Genomic DNA, 23,421 nt, shown 5'->3' with positions numbered 1-23,421 from the left:
AGCTCTGTTAGCCAGTACAATTACAGGTTTACATCTATACCAAGTCCAAATCCTGTAATTACAGTCTATATATTCATTCTGCTATGCAAATGCAGTGATATTCCTAAACTGCCTGTCGCCTGAATATGACTCATACCTTGTTGGAAAGGTATGTTTTACATTAGTCCAGTACTGAAATTATGAAACAAATAGTTCAAGACTGCATTTGCTAAGGTATAGTCCAGGCAAAAACATCATATGTATGATATAAATATAAACGCAACAATATATTGTACGTTGACAACACAACCACAAGGGGGCAGATGGATGGGGTAGTAATTCAGTTGCGTAAATATGCATTTTTCTTTAACATCCAAAAACACTTGTGCTGTGTCCCAGCCCCATTTCCGCAGATGGGAGCATAATGGGCGAAGCTGGTATGGTATGGTATTACCATGGTAATCTTGAACCCAGCACTGCTGAAATTGTACATAATTTCTCCAGGCAGTCTTTGGCTATTTTAGGGCTTGGAAGCTACAGTATGAAGCAGTCTGAGCAGAGTTTCTTAGGGTAAATGAAGCAGATCCTTATTCAAGGACATTCGCAAAGGAACAACTCAAGTCCAATAGACATGGGTATGGATCCTGAAAAAAGCTGAAGAGCCTCACAGTCTCACCATTGAGCAGTTTGTCTGAAAAGTTTGTCTTTTAAAAAAATTCTAACTGGGCAAAGGCTGCATATGAATAAAATATGAATAAAGCAGTGTGGGTTTTCTTCCCTTATGCAGGCAATCCTCCTTATCCAGGAAGGCCTTATGGGTGAAGCATGTGAAGCATATTCCCGGCAATCTAAATTAAGGTGACATTGCATTATCTGTGTGCTTGTCACAACCGAGTAACAAATGCTCCTGATTTACACACTCTGCCATTTATTCAGCTGATGTGCTTTTTTGTTATTTTTTGTATGGAGAGTCTGAGGTAAAGCACCTTGCCAAAGGACGCAGCGGTGTCCTACCAACGTCCTACCGGCCATCCAGATCCTATGACCTTCAAGGCCAGAGTCCAGCACCCTGACCATTAATCCAGTTCTTGCTGACATGGCACTCTTTACTATTTTAAATATATGCCGTGATAGGAGAATTAAAACACCAAAAAATGCTTCAGATCAGGTAATACTTTTTTGGTGAGTGGAACAAAGGACTTTTCTTTCTGGCAAAACAGCGGGGCCTGTGTGCAAAGCTGAAATGCATATCAATGCACAGCCTGAAACTATTCAGGATGGGAGTGAGCTGATTCCTTAGTGGCTGGGTCCCCCACCAAATGCTTTCTAAGCTCTTTCTAAGGTGGCATGTCAGCGGGTATTTTAGTTAGTTCAGTGGCTGTTTGTTAGCTGATGGCATCCCATTTCCCATTTCAGAGTACATTTTGCAGTGACATTCTGTCAATGTGCTCATCCATGCAGGTGGATTACATTGTTCTTCCTTGCTAACAAACACTGCTAACAAATTTTCTTCAACTTAACGTGATCCATTATCTGACCTGAGCTTGCTCATTACATAGATACCTGCTGTAACTCCTTTCTTTAACCCCTCAAAACACCAGTCTCCTTAAAATGATGAAGGAATTTTGCAGTGTTGCATTGTGTCATCTGAACATTTCATTAGATTTTTCTGTGTATAAAAAATAAATCGCATATTTTTCTAATTCTGTCTCCATGTAATTGCGTTAATGATAGTTATGTGACCAGTCTGCAATTATAGTGTTATTCAACTGGTTTGACGTCCATGTTTTGACAGTTGTTATTGTTTCTTTTACACCAAACCATATTCATATTCTGGATGTTTTTTTCTTCTTCCGTGCACTCTGAAACTATATTGTCAGCACAGCCACTTAATTGGTAATTATATTTCATGAGTGAAATTAAGAGCACTTCTTTCCAACTCAATAAAATGATTCAGAGAAGTATATAATCAGCTCTCTCTACAGTGGCATGGTCTCATTAGACAGAGATAAAAATCCTTTACAGTATTTATTTTGCATTAGTTGGAAATGAGGGAGATTTAAGTAAACAATCAACAGCCTGCTCATCTTCCCCAGCTATAGACACTAGTTACCCATCTCTGTGTCTGTGAAATGCCAAAAAGCCAAATACTCTCCATCAGAAATTAATGCCATCGGACACTCTAGAATACATGTACACAGAATCTAACATACGTAGCCATGAATGCTGGAAACAGGTGCAGGTGAACTACAGAAAACTAAGGATCATAGTACTCTGGAGAGGTGGAGTGCTGAGTGACATTCCAACATTTGGCCTCCGCCTCAGCCTCATTGAGGAGCATGGAATGTGGGTACGAAACATCATTCAACTACAAAGGACCTTGATAGGTCACACAAATCACTCACCTTGATTTTTCGGGCAGTAGCTTTGAAGAAACCTCCCGGTTGGTCCTCTCCACCTGCCTGTATGCCTGTGGCTGGTATTCGGACATGAAGCTCACCGCAACCCACAGCTTCTCCATGAAGGCTATCCATACACGTGATGTGAATCGGGAGCCACGTTCAGACACAATGTCCTCTGGAAGGCCCTGCTCTCGGGTGGATGGTCAAATGAAGAGTGAAATAGCCGTGAACATAAGAACTGGTCACTGTCTCCCCTCTCACCCAGATGGCATTACCCCACTCCAAAGCCCTCCCAGTCAGGAGTGAGATGGCAGTAGCCACCTTGGATGCTTCAGACGTGGGTGATCCAGACTGGTAGACAAAGAACAGGGAGTATTGGAAGATAAACCCCCTGCACTTCAAAGGACTGCTGTCATACCTATCTAGGAGTGACAGTCGGGCATTAGAGACTTAATTATTACCTATACACTTAATGTATAACAGAGAACAGAGATCATTTCCCACACTCTTCTAACACCAAAAATGTCAATCTAAAATATTGGATGGGAAACAAAGTACGGCTGAACTGGTATTTAGTGAATGAAAAGTCAGTTAACAAGAAGCGAGAAACAAGAAAGAACGAAAAAAAGAAAGAAGTACCAAGATTCCATACACTGTAATAGGATATTGGCTTGACATTTGTAAATAAATCTGGAGATATTGACTCAACCTCAAGCGCGTGTTCATTGCAGCTGGTACACTGTAACACTTATGGATCCCGGGTGGTTGAGAGAAGCATCTGTTGCTATTTCACATCAACTCTCTCCTGTGCTCTACATATTCTCCCCACATCGCAGGACGATCGATACAAAGCCAGCACAATGTGAATTGCAAGTTTGTCGGGAGGGAAAAAAAAAGGGTCAATCTTTTTCCATCTTGTGAGCCTCCCGACTTCTTGATTGCCTTTAAAATGCCAATGTCGGAGTGAGCTACTCCATCATTTCGCTCGTATTGATCAACAGTGCGTACAGGTATGTCCATGCCATGCACAATATTACGCTTACATTTTTACACCCTGACCTAAAGCGCGAGACAAAAACTGCAAAGGGATGGCTGAAAAAGGTTAGCATTCTGGAATAACCCTGTCAAAGCCCAGACTGTTGTATGACCTGGAGATTGCTGTCCAGAGATGCTCTCCATCTAGGAGTTTAAGGCAAATCTTTGTGGAGGAATCAGAGTAATAGACATACAAGAGAAGTCTCTTGCTAGAAAGTATTAATTCTGTGAGTTTAATATATCTTTAAGTGAGAAATGTAAAGGTTTTATTTGTATTTGATCTTATTTTTTGAATAAAAATAATTATGTTTTGCGTCATACGTGTATTGAGTCTGTGTGGGTGAAAGAACAAAAATATTTGAATTCATTAAAATTTGGACACAACAAAATGTTTGGGGAGTATATTTCGGGGTGGTATAATTAGCATTTACCTAGCTATTTAGCCGTTCATATTTTCTGCTAAATAATATACATACAACAATTTTACATGTATTTTTTGTAAAATTGTTGTCCTTCCTGTCAATCTGAACCAATGGAAAAGGTTTATCTTTGTGTATACACATCTATATGTGTGTACATACATCTATATGAACGGGCTGTACGTAAAACACTCTCTGAAGTGTCAGATAAATGCCAAAATGTAAAGAAAGAAAGTATTCTCTCTTGGCACTTGAGGGCACAGAGAATTCATTTCAGCTGAAGATGCGCTTATTTACAAACACAACATAGCACTTGCCATATTTTGTGTACATTGTCCCTGATGACAGATCACATCGTTGATCCTCTTGCGCTCTGGTGCAGGCAGCTGCTCATGAATATTCTTTCTTATTTTTTTCAAAAGCACCTTCTCCCCCTGCCAGTTCTATATTGGTGTTGAACATTGTTAGAATCTTCTAGTAGATGTCTGACCAAAATATAAATATAGCATTTCCTACATTACATTACATTCAGCAGAAGCTCTTTTCTGGGGATGGGCATTTTCCAGGAGCAGTAGTCGTGGGGTTGAGAGGGGAAACTATACATAATCGAAAGGGGTGGGTTCATGACAGCATCATGACTGAGAGGAGTGACTACGGAAGGTTGCAGCGTGGAAAGATATGGCTATGGTGTAGTATTTGAAGATTGATTGGATTTTTGGTCCATTAACTGCCCTGTAAACTTGTACCAAGGCTTTACATTTTATGCAAGCTGTAACAGGCAGTTGACTGGAGAGGAAAGGTGTGACTGGCTTGCCAACAAGAATGGATGGCTTACCAACAAAAAAGCATAATTGCAATGAAAACATGTGGTTCAATAAACTATTAATCACAAAAAACTATGTTATAAGTTAAATGTTTGCAATTTGTGAAATTAAATTGATCAGCCCTAACGTTATCATCAGCCTGCTCTCCATCAAGGTATCAGCACAGGTATCAGCACAGATCTCTTGACAACTGCGTACTGTACACCAAACAAAATGTGCTCACCACTGGGCAAATTGTTTAAGATTCAAACGTCTCAAAGATTTCACAATCTTAGAGTAGTTCAATATAAAGTGTATTGGCAATTTTGCATATTAAAGTTTGTGGCAATATACTTATTTTGCACTTAGTCATTAAAACATACTTAAAACATAGTTTTCTGTGATTAAGTTTTTACACCTGGAACTTCAATATGTCATTGTAAATATGCATTCAAAATTTAAATCCTTGGCTGAGAACTTACATGAAAGAATCTATTCGGCCCACTAACATAGACTCATTGTGTTCCGAACACTGCAAATTGAATTATGTATAAATAAGAAATTGTTAAAACTTGGTACGAGACACATACGCGATCTCAGCACACAGTGACAAGGTAATGATGCTCCCCTGAGACAGTGTGGTGGGCAAGGTGTTGCTAACGAAGGACTACTAACCTGGCAGGCTTATACTGCTGGGCCAAAAGTGTTCCTTGTTAAATTGTTCATGCATGTATACACACCATTTTATACAGACGCTATCAGTTTTTAATTTATTTAAGATTAACCTCATAAAATTTTTTATAGAGATTTGCCTGCATAACAGAGTGCAGAACTGGAGTAGTTTTATGGCCTTCCAAACAGAGGCTTGGGTTGGTTTTTTTAGCATTTACTCTAGAATTATTGGTCCAATCCACAAAAATCAATTTTATGGGTATCCATATGAAACAGAAATGATGGAACGTAGCAATGCCAAAATCAGTACTTGGTGAGCCCGTTGGCATTGTAGTAAACCTTTGAAATGGCATTGATATTGGTTTTGTGAAAAATCCTCTATTTTATTGTCTAGTATTTTGTCTTTTTGACATATTACTTGATGAATTCATACAGTATATGTCTCCAAGTTCCAACCTATTGTTGCACATGCGCAGCTTTTATGAGAAAATAGAAAACGATTGAGTAGGCACATATCCAATGAGTAATCGATCAATCCACTACTAATACCCATCCCTATCATCAATTCTTCTCGTAACCTGACTCCAAACCTTGATTGCTCTATCAATGGTAAAGGGTGTAAACTGTGTAACACACTGCTCTGTGTAAGATCTGCTCACTGGCTAAAATGTAATGTAAAAAGTAATGAACTCCCTGAGATTGACTTGTTGGCGCTTCCTTTCACAGTAGGTCCAAGCAGCTGTGTAATAATATATATATATATATATATATATATATATATATATATATATATATATAATTATTTTTTTCCTGTTCTGCCAAGTCTTGCATCAAAGATCATTATGAATCATGAATCTGATATGAATAATAAGGTCATTTACATAAAATGATGTTTTTGGTGGTCATGAAAACCCAGCTCTAAAGCTGTTTTCTAAAGCAGTATGCAGACCTGCCTTGAACACATCCTTGTATTTGATATTGGGACATTGTTCAGGGAAAGAAAAAAAATACATATACAGTATATATAAAATATGTTGAGACAGGCTGTTTCTCAAACATTAAAAAAGAAACCATACCATACTGACAGAAGGGGAGCAATCTTTTATGTGTATATATATATCATTGGTATCCATTTATCAAATTCTGCAAAGCATAGAATCACTCACTTGAGTAGTGTACACAACAGACAGAATAAATAATACATAATGAAAGGTTAGACACGAAGTATTGTACACAATAATGTATTTTGACAGATTTGGGTTGTGTTTCAATCAATGTTTGTCCTTCCATTTTTGTCCTTTTCATCACAGAGTTTGGCAAGTTCAGCAATCACTAAAACAAACTTGATGAAGAGAGTGCACTTACTTGTAAATCAAATTTATTGACACATACTGATAGAGCACAAGACATTGTCAACTTCAGGAATTGAGATGATGTCCTTTAAATGTCTACTCCACAGAAAGGGATTAATGTGAGAAATGGGTGTCATATAAGATTATTTTTATTTGTGAGCAAACGGCTCCCTCCTCTAGGTAGTGGCCCATTTGCCCAACTGAAAGACAATAACAGTTGGGCATATAATGTTCCTTGACTTTCATGGAAGTGACCAACAAATACTGAAGTGTTAAACATACACTCACCAGGCACTTTATTAGGAACATTTTAACTTTATTACACCTACTTATTCATGTGATTATCTAATCAGCCAATTGTGTGGCAGCAGTGCGATGCATACAATCATATAGATATGGGTCAGGAGCTTCAGTTAATGTTCACATAAACCATCAGAATGGAGAAAAAATGTGATCTAAGTGACTTTGACCGTGGAATGATTGTTGGTGGCAGACAGGGTGGTTTGAGTATCTCAGAAACTGCTGATCTCCTGGAATTTTCACACACACTAGTCTCTAGATTTTGCAAAGAATGGTGCAAAAAACTAAACAAAAATCCAGTGAGCAGCAGTTCTGCAGACAGAAACACCTTGTTAATGAGAGACATCAGAGGAGAATGGCCAGACTGCTCAAAGCTGACAGGAAGGTGACAGTAACACAAATTACCAAACAGTGGTATGCAGTCGAGCATCTCTGAACACACGATGCGTAATAACTCCAAGTGGATAGGCTACAGCAGTAGAAGTGAATAAAATAAGTCAAATACCTAATAAAGTGCTTGGTGAGTGTACATGACTCCCATTTATAGGCTACATCCTATGCTAGGTGCTGGAAAAAAGGGGTCGGCAGAACACCGGTCTTTCCATAGATGTATTTGTGATAATTGATCACATGCCAATGTATATCTTCGTATCTTCCATTGACATTGTAGCTGTCTGTGTGCTTATATATTAATTGATTGCACCAAACTCTATGAATAGATAACAAAACTGGTTTTTCGCCTGCCTCATGTTACCTATTGATCTGATCAAATCAGAACCTGTACCATGTTGGAAGATCATGATTGTTCAATATAAAATGAAACATTCAATATAAAATGCACATAATATTTATCGCAACAACAACGGCAGTCTTGTTGTTTCAAGGAACAAATGTAGGTAGGTATTTCCCTCGTGCCAAACCTAGGTGGTAGCCAACGATGCTACCCAGTTTAACTGAAAAAGCTAGGTAACATGAAATCCAAACTAGAAAACTGTAGAAGATAACGATTTGCTACTGTTACAGTATATTAAATGAAAAGACTGGGAAAAAGCTACAGTCCTTACCAGGCAAAATAGGGAATGACTACAAACACCCCCCCCCCAATTGGGGGTCTTGAAAAGCAGAGTTCACAGGTGAATTTTGTGGTAGTGGTAGGAGTGCAAAAGATTTCTCAAGGCATAATTAGGAATATTCAGGATAATTCAAGCAAATGCAGCAATTGCTTGCAAGATGAGCAACGGAAGCAGATCATTCATTACCTGTCATTCCTTTCACCTGTGTCCCACTTCCTGATTGTTTCACACAACTGATTGTTATTCCTTCTTGTTATCTGTGTATTTATACCCCTCTGTTTGTTCCACTTGTTGTCAGATTGTCATGTGCTTTAGCCATACTCTCAAGCATTTATTTCTGTCTGATCTCCTGGATTTTGACCCGCTGTTTTTGGACTTTCTTATAGTGTCTAGCATAGGCTTGAGCTAGACCTGCTTTCTTCTAGCGTCTAGCTTAAGCCAATTTGGACTTTGCATACCTGTGTGTGCTGCCATGTTATTACAATTAATGCCAGAACCTACATCATACGTACTGCCTAAGCCTGCTCCTGTAATTTCCAACAAGGTTAGTCAGTCAGTCAGTCAGGGCCACTGATTCTGGGCAGGGTAAATAAGGCACTTTATCAGAATTGCCTTGTTTGTATTCAAACAGACTTGATTTATTCAGAACTCATCCATATGCAGGTCATGTCTCTATCAGATGCCAATATGGTGGACCACACCAGCTAACCCACTGTCACGATGAAAGACCATTTCTGAGCAAATACCATAGGTGATACCGTTAACCTCAAATGTATGAGTGCATGACCTGATTTCATCAGAATGAGCATAAAAAAATGTTAAAAGAAAAAAATGTATACATATTGTGTGTGTATATACATTGGGTCAAATTCATTTTGTAAATATGTCTTTTTTGTAAAAATAGGTTTTTTAATAATTGTGGACAGCCATGCTTATAATTGTTGGAAATGTAATTATTTTGCTCTTATATTATTTTAATGTACAGTGAGCTCCATAATATTTGGGACAAATCCATTTTTTATTTAGATCTGTCCTCCACAATTTTAGATTTAGAATCATCAGTAAAATTAAAAATGTATATTCGTACTGATCATTTCAATCCATTGTGGAGCTTGTCCTGACTTGAGACAAGTTGCACAAAATCAGCATAATTCCAACATTCTGCATCTTGGCAGTTTAAACAAATTGAGAGTTTGAAGGCTTTTCCTATGAAAGACCAAGATGAGCACATCCAAGCTCAAACTAAAGTGGAATATATAGATACAACAGCAAAAGGTTATTTAAAATGTTAGTGTTTCTTTGTCATCTCAGTGCATTGTTACATGCTTCAGTAAATGAGGGATACAATGTATGCTGAAAGCAGATGCTTCCATACAAGTGTGTTAAACCGTTAATATCCTAGCTTGTTCACGGGTGTCACAGTTTCTGAGCAGTTCCACTTGGCAATTAATTTGGCTACTACTGCTGGAAAAGATTTTAGTGAGTTCCAAAGTGAAATGTTTGTTGGGACATACTTAGCAAGTGCTTCAGTGACTGGTCAAGTGTATAATCCTTGACCATGATGTCCATGTTTTGGTTCAAGATGTTAGGCAAAACAGATGAGCATCAGTAGACTGTAAATATCAGTCTTGTGAACAGGCAGTTTCAATAGGAACAGCCATTCAAGAACTTTGCACAGAGGGATACAGTGGTTGCTGTTTCCTCACTTACCTGTACCTACATATAAATAATAACTAATTCCTCAAATGAAAGATTCCTGCAGCAGCACTGAACATGTACTGCAAGCATTTTCTTGACAGCAAGAATGCTGGACTAGTGAGCAGTTGACTGCAATGGCAGGCATTTGCCCTATGGCTTTGCATGCACCAGGGGTCCATCTTGCCCTTTTCACTCATGCCTTGCATGTAGGGGAAAAAATCTAACCACATCAAGCACATTTAAACATTGCTAATCATTACCAATCGTCAGTTGTTTGCTAAGGTGGACAGACATTATTTAATTTGTTTGAGAAATCATCTAAGACTAGCTATTGAATTGCTGAGATGTTGGATAAGACAAAAAAAGCCATACCCAATTACTAAATCCATAAACACATTAATACGTACACCATTACTCCAATCTTATTCGGGAAATTCAAGTACTGTGGCTACAGCCCATATATCTGGGTTCCACAAGTAAGTTGATTTCCCTTTTTGTTCTCTAGCTCCAAGCAACTAGCTAAAGCCACTGCCCTTTCAGGCAGGTGACTCACTGCATACATCTCCGAAAGGGACCAAACTCCATCAGCAGCTGTACATTTCCCCTATGCCGGGCATCAGGAACTCACTGTCCTCATGAGCTGAGAACTGCTGGTTTTCTACCTTCCTTTATTATCTTGGAGTCAGGTGTGAAGACAGTCAGTAGCACTAATTACCCAGGAGAAAAGAAAAGCAGAGCTGGATTTGGATTTGCGAACCCTACCCGAGGCCTCCACACATATGTGACACAGACAAAATTAAGGTGCCGAGTTCAGTAGAACCGCTGAACAAATTAGACACAGGTGGAAAACCCTGAAAGCAATGTATTTAAATAAGACTGTCGATGTTAATGTGTTAACTCATGCAATTAATTTTCATTACAATTATTACAGTAGTTAAAGATAGGATGATAGATGGGAAATTAGAGGTTATAGAGGACCGCCATTACAAAAATAAGGAAATGCTATTAATTGCATTAAAATGTTTGCTCTTTAACAGTGACAGCCATAATTTTAAGGTAAGGAAAGAAAACGATACAAGTTCATTAAAGTGAATTTTAAATGCTTCATGCACATGGACTAATTATTAAGACACTATGTTTGGTACCAACTGAAGGATGTAACAGGGATATACAGTATGTGTCCATTTTCTTTGATTCTGTCATCATAACATCATTTTCACTGGGGGTACACTTTATATGATGGTGACATTCATTAAATACTCTTCCCTGACTTGCTAGAGCCCCTTGAGAGATACGCCAATTAAACATTGCACTTACTGTACCTGGATGATTAGATGGAAAGTAAGCCATATAAACTAATTGCAATTCAAAATATGTCATGCGTGCACAAGCAGCTGTCCCCAATTTTGCCAGTGTCAACAATGACTGTCATTATTAATATCTATACACATTTATTCCACAATGATGGTAAGACTTTGCTCACTGTGTTGTGCTTACCATTTCATTTTAACACATATTTTAAATGAAGTTATTGTAGCATTACTGCAGTTATTTCAGATTATGTCACATAAATTCTGACAGGACCAAGGTTTGAGCTATTCGCTTACAGTTAATTCATTTTACATTCATTTTACACTCTTTTTTTCACTAGTTCTTTAAATTTAACAGATTTGTAGCTGTCATATGTTGTCTGGACTCCCTGTTATGCCATAATGAATACAATATATTAATTATGCAGTGTGCTTATTTGCCTCACCTGCAGGCTATCTGTTGATTATGAGCAGGTAATGCTGTTATGTTGATGGAATCAAAGAGAACGGACTCATACTGTTTATGTCAAGTTGCATATATACCCAGTGTGCAAATAGTTTTTCTCCGTTAAAGGTTATTGACTTTTTTTTTTTTGGTTTTAGAAAGCTGTCTCAGTTCAGAATTGGCAGATTTACACACTTGTCTGCACTTGTCAAGTCAAAATGACGTGTATGATTTCTGCCCCCTCGTTTATGAGCTCAGGAGCGCCACTGATCAATTCTGCTCAGCAAAGACTATGGGCATTTTAGCTAATGACATTGAAGAGTTTATTTGCCTGCGTAATGAAACCATAGCATTTTCAATATGTAAAGTGAGACTGTTGCGCTTTGGCAAAAACTGTTCCTGAGATTTTCTGCCAAAGAAGGTTGGCATTTTACAACAAACAATGCACAAATGGCGTGGGATGTGTATTGTACTGTTTTTATGATCTTCTCGACCTGCAGCTGTCTGAGGAGAGCGCGAGAAGAGGTTGGTTGAGGTTGAGAAGTGCAAACAAGTGTTGCATAGTTTAATAAGCAAAATACAGTATTTTACACCTCACGAAACCCATAATAGGCGGCACGGATGGTGCAGTGGGTAGCACTGCTGCCTCACAGCAAGGAGGTCCTGGGTTCGAATCCCCGTCGGCCAGGGCCTCTCTGTGCGGAGTTTGCATGTTCTCCCCGTGTCTGCGTGGGTTTCCTCCCACAGTCCAAAGACATGCAGGTTAGGCTGATTGGAGAGACTCTTTCTACTTTAAAATTTTTTCCTGATTTTTCCCTTTTTCTCCCAATTTGGTAGCCAATTGTACCTCGTCTGATTCAATTGGAGGTAGTCGTATTAGATCCCCGTCCCTTGGCGGCCCGAATGAGAGCGACACGCCTTCTTCAAGCCGTCTCGTCTCGTGCCCGTTGCCGTGATTCCGAGACTCCCAAGGTTCTTATTGAGCGGCGATCTAATAACCCTGCCAAGTCCCTCCCTCTGGAGCAGCGAGCCAATTATTGCTGCCCCACGTGAGCCGGCCAAACCCCGGCCAAACCCCGGCCAAACCCCGGCCAAACCCCAGTCCCCGGTGTGCAACTGCAGCAAACTGCAACCGCAAGTCTGCTGCGTCTTAGCCTGTTGCGCCACCGCGGTTTATGCCTGTATTCAAAAGGGATTAAGAATAACCATTTTATTTTGGGTATGTCATTTTCAAGCTTGTGTCAAGAAAAGGGGTGATGCAATCATGGCAAACATCTACAACACCAGTGTGGTGCAAAAAGTGAAGGGGTCTGAATAATTTCTAAAGCCACTCAGTTTGTTTGCTCAGGATAAGATAGCTGGGAGCAGACATTGGCAGTGATATGTTGCCCTCTCTTTTATTCCAGAAGTTGCAGATTTGATTCCCAATTGTAGCAGAGCTGTTTTGCCCTTGAGTGTATGGACCTTTCCTGAATTGCTTAAGAATAATGTCTGACAATATAAATAGATAATGTCACAATTTTCTACTGCACTGGCTGCCCGGGACATTACTGTCAAAGCAAATGAATACATTGATGTATAAATTTACTCCAGGGGGTGTGAGGCCACCGTGCCCATGCTGTCCATTCACAAAACCAGGAAAGGGAATGCTGAAAATTGGACACACTTGGAAAACAATTGGAATATTATTGAAGCCTTCTACCTTCTACCTTCTACCTTCTTTGAGTAGTCCCTGTTTTATTGGACGAATGCTCATCATGGGGATGTGGTCTTCACCCCTGTAATGGGTGTACACAAGTCACATCTATATTGCCCTGTGAGGAAAGAGTGAGATTTTCCTCCTTTGACTCTGCCTCAAAGCAGACAGGCAGAATGGGCTGTCAGCCCCCTCTATCTGTCTGTCTTCTTGTGTTCCTCTGATTATTAGCACTGAAGAATCTGCTTGCGGTGCCATAATGAAATCAATAGGGAAACAGCAACAATAATCACAATGCAATCCCAGTAATGTCGCAGTTGATAATTGCTGTTCTGCATTTGAATAGAACTAAGCGCAATCCAATCACTGAAAGCCATGTAAGAGTCGCTGATGAATGATCCTAGAGCATTGGTGTGGATATCTGTGCGTGCTTGCAAGTGTGTGTGTGTGTGTGTGTGTATGTATGCGTATATGTACGTGTGTTTGCTAGTGTAACAGACCATTATGTAACTGATATTCCCTTTGCCAAAGAAAATAAATAAAAAAGGTTTGGTTCTGATCCATCATCCAATAACAGTCCTTAGAGCACAGCTTTCAGCTTTGGATCATAATTCCTAAATTGTACAATAAGATGGCACAGGGCACACACATCGTGCCACATGCAGCTCTATGATAAGGGCCCGCACGAGCAGCCAAGCTGGGAGAAAGTGCACATACATATCCAACCTGCACTGTCTCTCATCAAAGGCATGTTTCACAGGCCTCACCTCGGTGGGAGGATTAATCCTCTTTCAGACATTCAGACACTCAACTGTGTTATGACAACAGCTCAACATAAGCACGATATCATTGTACTGTAACACCAGAATAATTTTCTTGTGGGAAACTAAAAACATAGTACACAGTAAACTGCACATATTCCCATTTGTGTGTGTGTGTGTGTGTGTGGGTCATGGCGTAGGCGACTGGCTACAGAAACACCCGAGCGCAGTATGATAACATCTATCACCTTTTTAAAGATCCAGGCGCACATCATAGAACCGTTGTAACTACCGGCATTAATGTGGTAGATGCACATTATAATGTCATGGAAACTGTCTGGATTGTTTGCATATGTTGCCTAAATTGCACTCTCCTTTTTTGTGATCATAAATAATGGAGATGACTGATGACTGTCTGGACATATGAACTGCTTGATCACAGCTCCTGTTGTCCTTCTACTGCATGTGTTACATTACCAAATCGCATGCTAATCTACTCCAGTTACACTGCTAACATAATCACTACCACCGAATTCTGCTTATGCAGGCTGGACACTGAGGGACATTTCTCCCTTGTGAGGAGAGGGGCCATTATCTTACAATGTCATGACTGTGTACATAAATAAACACACACACACACACACACACACACACACACACACACATACAAATCTGTATATCTTAATAAGAACCTTGAATAAAATTCCAAGAGGATGTCATGTGCATGGCAAGTAAATATCTCCTCCTCTTTCTTCTTCTTCTTAAAAACACAATGTGATGTTCCAGAGACTTGAGACGGGTGATAAATGCCAATGTCTGGAGACTTTGGCGAGCACAAGCACATCTCACAGTCATCTGTGAGACTCGACACAAAGGCTGAATAATTACATCTTGGTCTGGAAGATGATAAACTGATGCTACTCGAAGAAGATGCTGCTTGCTGGTAAAAGTGACAACACCTGGTGGTATATTGGACATGGCTGATGTTGGGACTAACAAGTCGGTCGACGCAGGGAGACTTGTCAGATTGAGGCCATAAGCAGAACTGATTGACAACAATGTCGGCATAAATCACTTTATCCCTCGTGGAGGTGAAGCTTTGTTTGCCCTGTGCCCCAATTGGATGGAGCTGACAGCCTTATATAGTCAAATGCTCAGTGTTAATCACCTCTAAGAGGCCAACTGGATAAAATGTACTCTTATCAAGGATTATTTAATACGTTCTGTGTAGATATGCCACTGTCCCTTGCTCTCACCTGCTCAATCACCATCAGTAACTAGCTTGGCCAAACATAACAGCAGTACCATTCTTTTGGCCAAAGAGATGGCCAAACCAACGAGGGCAACCCTCTAAAAAAATATTTCAGCTTCTGTTTAAAGTGACTGTAAAGGTAAATCTATGTATTAAGCATCAGCAAAATTAGATAAATCAAATGTATTGTAATATCAACATATCAGTGTATTTCCATCTATTCCTATGTGGGGATTGAATAGCTAATCTCCATGCAAGGAGATCCCGACAAGGGATTTTTTTTCTGTGTGCATCTTGCTGTTTTTCCGATCTTAATCCCGCTTAATCCCTCTCCCAGTCTCCCTCCTTCTCCAATACAATTTACTTGTCGGACGAGTTGAGGAGGGAGGTGGAATGGTGAGGCAGTTCATACAGAATTTATGTCTGACTTGAAATGTGTGTTATTATAGTTTTACTATCCACTTTACAGTCACTTTAAAGATGTGATGGAAGTAGACAGACGGGAAAATCATGGGAGAGGAGTCGCAAGATGCTCCTATTTCGACTCTCCATACACAGCTGTGGAGATCTTGATAATATTGATTGCTGGTGGAGACTAGTGTGAAGGGAGGTATAAGCTGTCCCTTATAGGCCACCAATTCAACAGATGTCCATAAAAGGACAAATAGGAAGATGAGGTGATTTAAAAAAAAATCTTTGAATCAGAGAGGTTCCCTTGTGCCATGGGAAGATGTCTATCGACTGCAAAATGGCAGGATTAAAAGCCAGTCTATTCCACAGGTCTTTTGATCACTCATGTAGGCCTTAATTGTGCAGTGGACGTGAAACTGAGAATCACTGTTAGATAAGAACCAGTATAAATATCTATGAGATGAAATGATTTGACAGGTTCAAAGCAGTTGATTCTTTGAAGAAGTTCTTAATTTACCTTCGCCTCATGACCCAAGTCAACCAAAATGGATTTGACTGAAATAAACACCACAAATCAATTCCCCCGACAAGTGCATGATGGATAATGAACTCACCATCTGTAAGTGCTTCGAAAGATAGATTGATCGACAAAGATATCACATAGACTTTAAAAATAATGACTTGAGATGACAGTAATATTGACTGATCGCTAATCTCCTCTCTGTTTTTCACACAATTGCCAGGGTTCATTTTTCATTTAATAATTTATTATGAACATAGATACAACAATATTAAACTAAGATGGTAGATTTATGTCATTATTGCTCGCTCAGATTTCTGCCTTGCAATAGGACAGGGTGAGCCAAAATGTATTTAATAATGTTTAGGCCAATGCTCAGAATCTTATATATTCTCGTAACTCTTTCCACTTTGTACTTATTTTGTACTAGTCCTAGAAAAGTGTCAATATCTCAAACTATTTACTGCACACACATGGTTGAAGACTTAAATGAAAGAAGAGGCTTGTACCATTAGGCAGAACACATTTATGTCAGAGCATGTACATACAGTGTAGACAAAAGATACATTAAAATAGAAATAAATTACAAAACTATTTCCGTTTTTATAGTTTAGCACTGAATATATCCCTTTCAAGTCAAGGACCAACCCAGAACTACTTTATATTTGTGCACAAACTTAATGTCAATTTGTGTACGAAATTAAACACAACGTGTATGGGGCTAAGACATTTTTTTCCCATGCACAGACTTTTGGCGGGACAGGTGCTCAAATACGAAAAAGGGCTAACAAAGCAGCCTCAATCGCAGAAAACTACATGCTACAAAAAAGGAACCTTGGCATGTTACAATACTTTATGCTGATAGAAGTGTGAGTTTTTCAGCTTTCAGATGATATCACCATGGAAAAAAAAAGAATGAATGCAAATAAACCCGCTCTGCTTATGAGCATTTCACAAATCCTATGTGAAAAGGCTTTGTGCAAATCAAGAAAGCAATTTGCCTCTTCTGTCATACTCCATTCCTGTTCTGTTTTGCCGTTTTCCATTTTGTATCTCATGTCCGCGTTTTATGTCCACCTCGCTCTCTGTAGTCTGTTCATTCATTTACTCACTCATTCATTTCACCTGTGCCTCGTTTACCTGTTCCTCACACACACTCCTGCTTGTCATTTCAGTTTTACATGACTATACTGCGTATTTATACCCGTATATTGTTGTCACTTCTCTGCCAGATTGTTATGTACTTACTTGTCTCTGACTCTCCAGTGTTTGGTGGATTGTCTAATCTGTGTATCAACCTTCTTTGTGTATCCCCACTGATGCTGCTGCTGGTGTCAAATTTGGACAGAAAATTTGGATTAAATTTTCTGGATTTCCCTTTGTACTTTTGCCTGGTTGGACTGTATATTTGTGTATGAACTCTTGCTTGAAGCATCCTCTGTTTTGGGTTACCTGTATTGCATCTGTCTGCTGGCTATCGACCCCTGCCCGTTTTACAACTCTCAAAGTCAATAAAGACTTCTATTCTATCCATTATCTGGTTGCGATTGGTTCTTCAGCCCTGGTGTCTGATATATTTACAATTACGTACAAAAAAAAATCCCAGTGACAATTCTCATGGTTTTTTAATACTCCTTTCTCACAAAATCTACCAATGCTAAAAGTTATATGTGTGTGTGCACGTGTATGTGTGTGTGCATACTGTATTTACCATGGTAGGTATGCCTGAAAAAATATAAACATATACATGACACAGACCAGATGCCTCAGACTCTTGTGGCAACAAATTATAATGTCTGAAGGTAAATCCCACATTTAAGCTTTTGGGGGTGTTAATAGGAGTAGGGCTAGTAGTATGCAGGGCTCCAGGTTAACTTTTATAACTGGTGGAGCAATCACAAAATTTAGTGGCGCAACATTTTGACGTGGTATTGCACATTTCAGTTGTATATCTCAACCGTTCTGCCCCCCTCTCCCCAAGCCCCACCCACCCACACTGCAATGCAGACTGCATTGCAGTTAGTCAACTCCATAAAAGCATAACACAAGACTGTGACATCTGCAGACTATAAAGATGTTATTATATTTTATCTATTATGCATGTATTTATTTTTATTATTATTATTATTATTATTATTATTATTATTATTATTATTATTTATTTAGCTGAATACAGTAATTTAGACAAATAAATTGAAAAACAAAGATGCTATTACACATGTACATTGAAAGTATGGCATTTGTATTTATCCAAATAAATTGCACAATAAACACAGTGAATAGACTGGACCATTCAAAACAAATTACACTCATAAAATAATATAGCATCATCATTTATTTTTGGTCTATTAAGCTTTATTCTTCATTGTTCCTTTGACTTTTTTGTGTGGATTCTCTTTTGATTATAGAGCCCATAATATGGCTAATTCTACATCCTATGCATAAATACAATGTAATTTAATTTATGATATAGCCAATGGTAATAGCCTGTCAAGCGAGGCTATAAACTCAGTTTAAAAACTTGCCCACTGATTGATTCATTAATTCATTTATTAATCTTTTAGGACATTTATTTGTATCATTTTGTCATCAGATGAGAACTGTATTTGTTCCTTGACAGTGCTGCGTACATCATGCGGAAGTAAAGTTTATTTGTGCATTATCATGTAACAAATTGATGAACTGAGGAACAGAGCAAATAATTTCCGAACTTTTAGTTGCACCATAAAAACGACCATTTAGTTGCTGTCTGGAGCCCTGCCCTGGTACCCCGCATTTTGGCTCAGTGACAACTTAAACATCCACATATTTTTACTTTTATACTTGCCTAGGTGAAATTTAGCAATAGGGCCTGTTATTTTTACTTTTCCTAAATTTTCAACTGAACAAAGCAGTAGGTCTACAAGATAATCTCAAAATTCAGCCTTAGAGGGCTGCAGCATTTCCAAGTGTGATTTTTTCCCTTTCTACAAAGTAGCCAATTTAGGCCTTAAAAACAAGGTCTGTAGGCTCTTTAGACAATCAATGACTCTAATTAAGTCCTGCAAGTACTGCAGCCCTTCAGGACTTGAGTCTGAAATTCCTGGTCAAGAAGGTCTAGAATTGTTAATGAAGTGAACAAACTTAATTTGTATGCACACAATGTAATCTTCCATTACGCAAATTTTGGGAACCAACATTCTTGCTGGGCATAAATGAGATTATTATTTTTTTAAATCCCACGTTGTGGCTTCACCAACTTACACCATTGGTTATTACTAAAATTATTGCCTTTCTCACAACCTTTTTTCATGTTCACGTGTAAGCAATAAACCTGTCAAAAAGTACAGATCAAGGCCACTTTTGGTTGAGGAAAAGTATGCGAGTGGAAGCTATTGGCATTGACAATCCAATTATTTAATTTATATTTCACTTGGGCTACCCTGAATATCTGTAAATTTATGATATCAGTACAGGAAATGGAAGAGATACAGAGAGGTCCCATTGTTGCTATTGATATCATTTGTATTGTACATAAATGGTTTGACACTTGATTAAATATACTACAGTCTGGGGCAAGTTGAAACTGCATCGGAAAACGGACTGAATGCTTTGTTTTAATACAAGTCAAAGGTTGGTGAATCCAGCATTTCTCATTTGATACTTGTCCTGTAGAAATGGTCTATATTTTGTGTAGACTAACCGGATACTGCATGTATACTGATATGTAATGAATGTGTGGGAAGAAATTGATACGAGTAAGTGCTAAATAGGACCAAATAAGTGCACGGTATACACGGAATATACAATGTTACATTAAAGGTTATTGTGGCTGATGCATTTATAATAGGCGGGGGCAGGTTGGAACACAGCATTCCCCCGGCTGTGCTAGTTGTACTCCTAGTTGTGGCTCATAGGCTCTGCTTGATAGTGAAATGTGCCAAACCTATACTGCTTTATAACCCACAAGACAGTGTTATTATTACAGACATATATTTGGAGTCTGTGTCTGTGCCACACAGGAGAAGCGGGTTGCTATAATACAAAAGTGAAAACTAACCCATCATTTTTGCGCATGTGCAAAATACTCATGGGATCAATTCATTAAAGTTTATTTAACTCAATGACTTTAACTGTGCCTTTTAAGAATATTCATTCATTCATTCATTATCCTAACCCACTTATCCTGAACAGGGTCGCAGGAGGGCTGGAGCCTATCCCAGCATACATTGGGTGAAAGGCAGGAATATACCCTGGACAGGTCACCAGTCCATCGCACTCACACACTCATACCTATGGGCAATTTAGACTCTCCAATCAGCCTAACCTGCATGTCTTTGGACTGTGGGAGGAAACCGGAGTACCCAGAGGAAACCCACGCAAACACGGGGAGAACATGGAAACTCCACACAGAGAGGCCCTGGCCGACGAGGATTCGAACCCAGGAGCTCCTTGCTGTGAGGCGGCAGTGCTACCCACTGCACCATCCGTGCCGCCCCTTTTAAGAATATGATCATTTTAATTAATATTATATAATTGATACTACATTGCGATTATCAGCTTTGCCATAAAAACTAGGTCTGCTTGGCATGACGTAACTATGGGTTTCAAAAAACAAAAAGTTTGGACCTGTGTATGTGAAAGGGGATGGGATGTGCTGATGGCCATAGTTCTGTGCTCTTACAACCATAAGTGCTTTGTTCCACTTCCTATTAGGGATGTGTGAGAAAGCATCAGTTTTTGTAAACGGATACCATTCCATTTTTTAAACGGGTAACCAGGGGCGTCATAAGGTTTGAATTAATTTGGGGCTGAGCTGGGAAGGGGCGTTCAATGCATTTTACCTTTACAGGTTAAATTGCTGTAATGTTTATCAGTCTGTATGGATACATATAATAAACAAGGATAACATGATAACAGTCGATTGGATTGAAAGACTTAATTGTACAACCATTTAAGCAGTAGGTCTTTTATTCATCTCACTTTTCTCCAAACTCCCACAGTATCATATATCCATAGATAACTCATGACATCTATGCATACATCAAATAATAACACGTAATAATTAATTTTACACTTTTCTCATATTCAGAAATTTGCCAGATGAAGATTTTAAGGGGGCGAAATACTTGGGTGCATACATAGCCAACTAGTGGGTGGACACAAACCAATTTAAGATTGCTCATTCTTAGCCTCATTCTGTCTTTGTTATGTAACGTTAATTAACTTGGTCCCTCACACATACTTTTATTAATTGTCTTATCATATACGTTTTTAAAACATACCTTTGGTACATACAACTTTACGGTGTAATGAAGTACCTGCTTTGATCATCACGCGGTGTCAAGATCACAATAACATAGCTAATTCTGCTAATGTTGGGCAAATCCATACATCCCGACTTCACTAGAAGTAGTTGTCTGACGTCACACAACAATGACAGTACCCATGGAGGTACACATTGTAAATAGTAAACCATCAACTAAAAGACAACGCAAAGTATTTGTTCCTGCATGACATTAAAACAAGGCACACTGTCATATAGTTAAGCCTGCATGCCAACTGATGTGAAACAATGTTGCCAATGTTATTAGTTAGCTGGTTAGGGTAAGTAAGTGATAGTTATCTTCTCTGCACAAACGTTTTTTAGGAAAATGTAAAAAAAAATCAAACAAAAAAAACATGTGAAATATACCATTTAATGACTTTTGCAGATTAGCTACCAATGTAACTAGACCGGAGCACAGTTAATGAGTGGTATAATTTCTGCCATTGGGTCAGTGCAGAATGCTATAAACTTGGCACATAAACACCACTAGTTCACGGTCACCCATGTCTTTTGTTTATGTTTGGCGTTGTGAGTTGGGAATTTAAACTGGGAAATTCTGATCCCTGATGGAAAATGGAACGCAGCATAACTTCCCAAATTGAGTCTGCTTGAATCTGAGGGAAACCATAGGGAGAAAGGCTGGAGTAGGCTCAGACAATATCAATCACAGGGGTGCGGGTGAAATCGGTGCTTATGTTTTTATCAGTCAGTCGAGAAGTTAGCAAATAACTCTGAACACAGCAAGAACACTCGAAAAGATTCGGGGCTAGTCAAAAAAGATTCCTCACTGAAGCCCCGGAAGCCAGATGCTGGTGACGCCACTGTGGTTAAGCGTGTAACCAATATGATCGCTCCAGTGAGTTCTGCGTACGGAAATGCCTTGTTGATGAGAGAGGTCAATGGATGGCCAGACTAGTTTGAGCTGACAGGAAGGCTACGGCGACTCAGATAACCACTCTGTACAATTGAGGTGAGCAGAACAGCACCTCAGAATGCACAACACATTGAACCCTGAGGTAGATGGGTCACAACTGCAGAAAACCACATTGAGTTCCACTTCTGTCAGCCAAGAACAGAAAGCTGAGGCTGCACTGGGCGCAGAACCAAAACTGGACAGTTGAAGACTGGACAGTTGAAGACTGGACAGTTTTTCACTCGCAGATCGCAATATTTTATCAAAACGCGTTTCAGAAAATGTGTCACTTTCGAATTGCAAATAAACCTCCGACGACTACATACCTCTGGCAAAACCAATTTTCTCCCTCTTAAGTATGCAATTTCCTCAGATAGGCTGCATATACTAAGATGCATCCTAAAGTGGTAGGCTACACTTTAATTATTTTAAACCATTTACTTCTGGAAAGTACAAAGAAAGTGTATTTTAAATAGCCTCTACACTCTGGGACTTTTTTGTAAGGGTTGACAGCTCCGAGCAACCGTTTTCTTGAGGGTTTTGAGCAATGGAGTAAGCACATTCCATCCAGATACTTCCGTAAAGCGCCAACGTGTGTAAACTTAATCCAGTTATCCAACAGTAGTCAAGAGAAATTCTGCAATACTTGGTCTCCCAAAAGACCTTTGTGCGATTGTTAGTTTAAAAATTCCCATCAATGCACTGAACCCGCACATGTTTGTGTGTAGAAATGGGAAGGCTACCACTCGCTTAAAATCGCTATCACAAAAGTCGTAGCCTATGTGATGCCATTTACAGAGTATGATATTACATGCTGCGGTAAAATAAATCCGGAGCACACACAACAGTTACATTCGAAGCAACTGTGATTTGGGTCATCGCTTCGTCACAGGTGATATTACTAATGGATGGTGTCTAGATGACAGTGTTACATTTAATTTGTTTGGAAAGGTTTTTTTTTGGCCCACTTTGGGCTCGTTAATACCGATGAATCATCACTTGAATGCCACAGCCTATTGGAGTATTGCTGCTGACCATGTGCATCCCTTCATGGCCACCATGTACCCATCTT

At 39.2% G+C, this 23,421-nt stretch overlaps 1 long non-coding RNA gene across 1 annotated transcript in view; it reads right to left on the bottom strand.

The window, feature by feature from the left end:
- The window catches only part of LOC133127651 (uncharacterized), a 42,121-nt gene that overhangs the window by 9,728 nt on the left and 8,972 nt on the right, over positions 1–23,421 (bottom strand). Inside the window, exon 2 of the long non-coding RNA XR_009708643.1 lies at positions 2,385–2,566. This is a non-coding gene — a long non-coding RNA (uncharacterized LOC133127651). The remainder of the gene's footprint in view (positions 1–2,384; positions 2,567–23,421) is intronic.

This window comes from Conger conger, chromosome 4 (assembly GCF_963514075.1).
Source record: "Conger conger chromosome 4, fConCon1.1, whole genome shotgun sequence".
NCBI classification, from domain to species: domain Eukaryota; kingdom Metazoa; phylum Chordata; class Actinopteri; order Anguilliformes; family Congridae; genus Conger; species Conger conger.
Note: the sequence above shows the minus strand (reverse complement) of the source record. Positions and strands in the feature narration are given on the sequence as shown.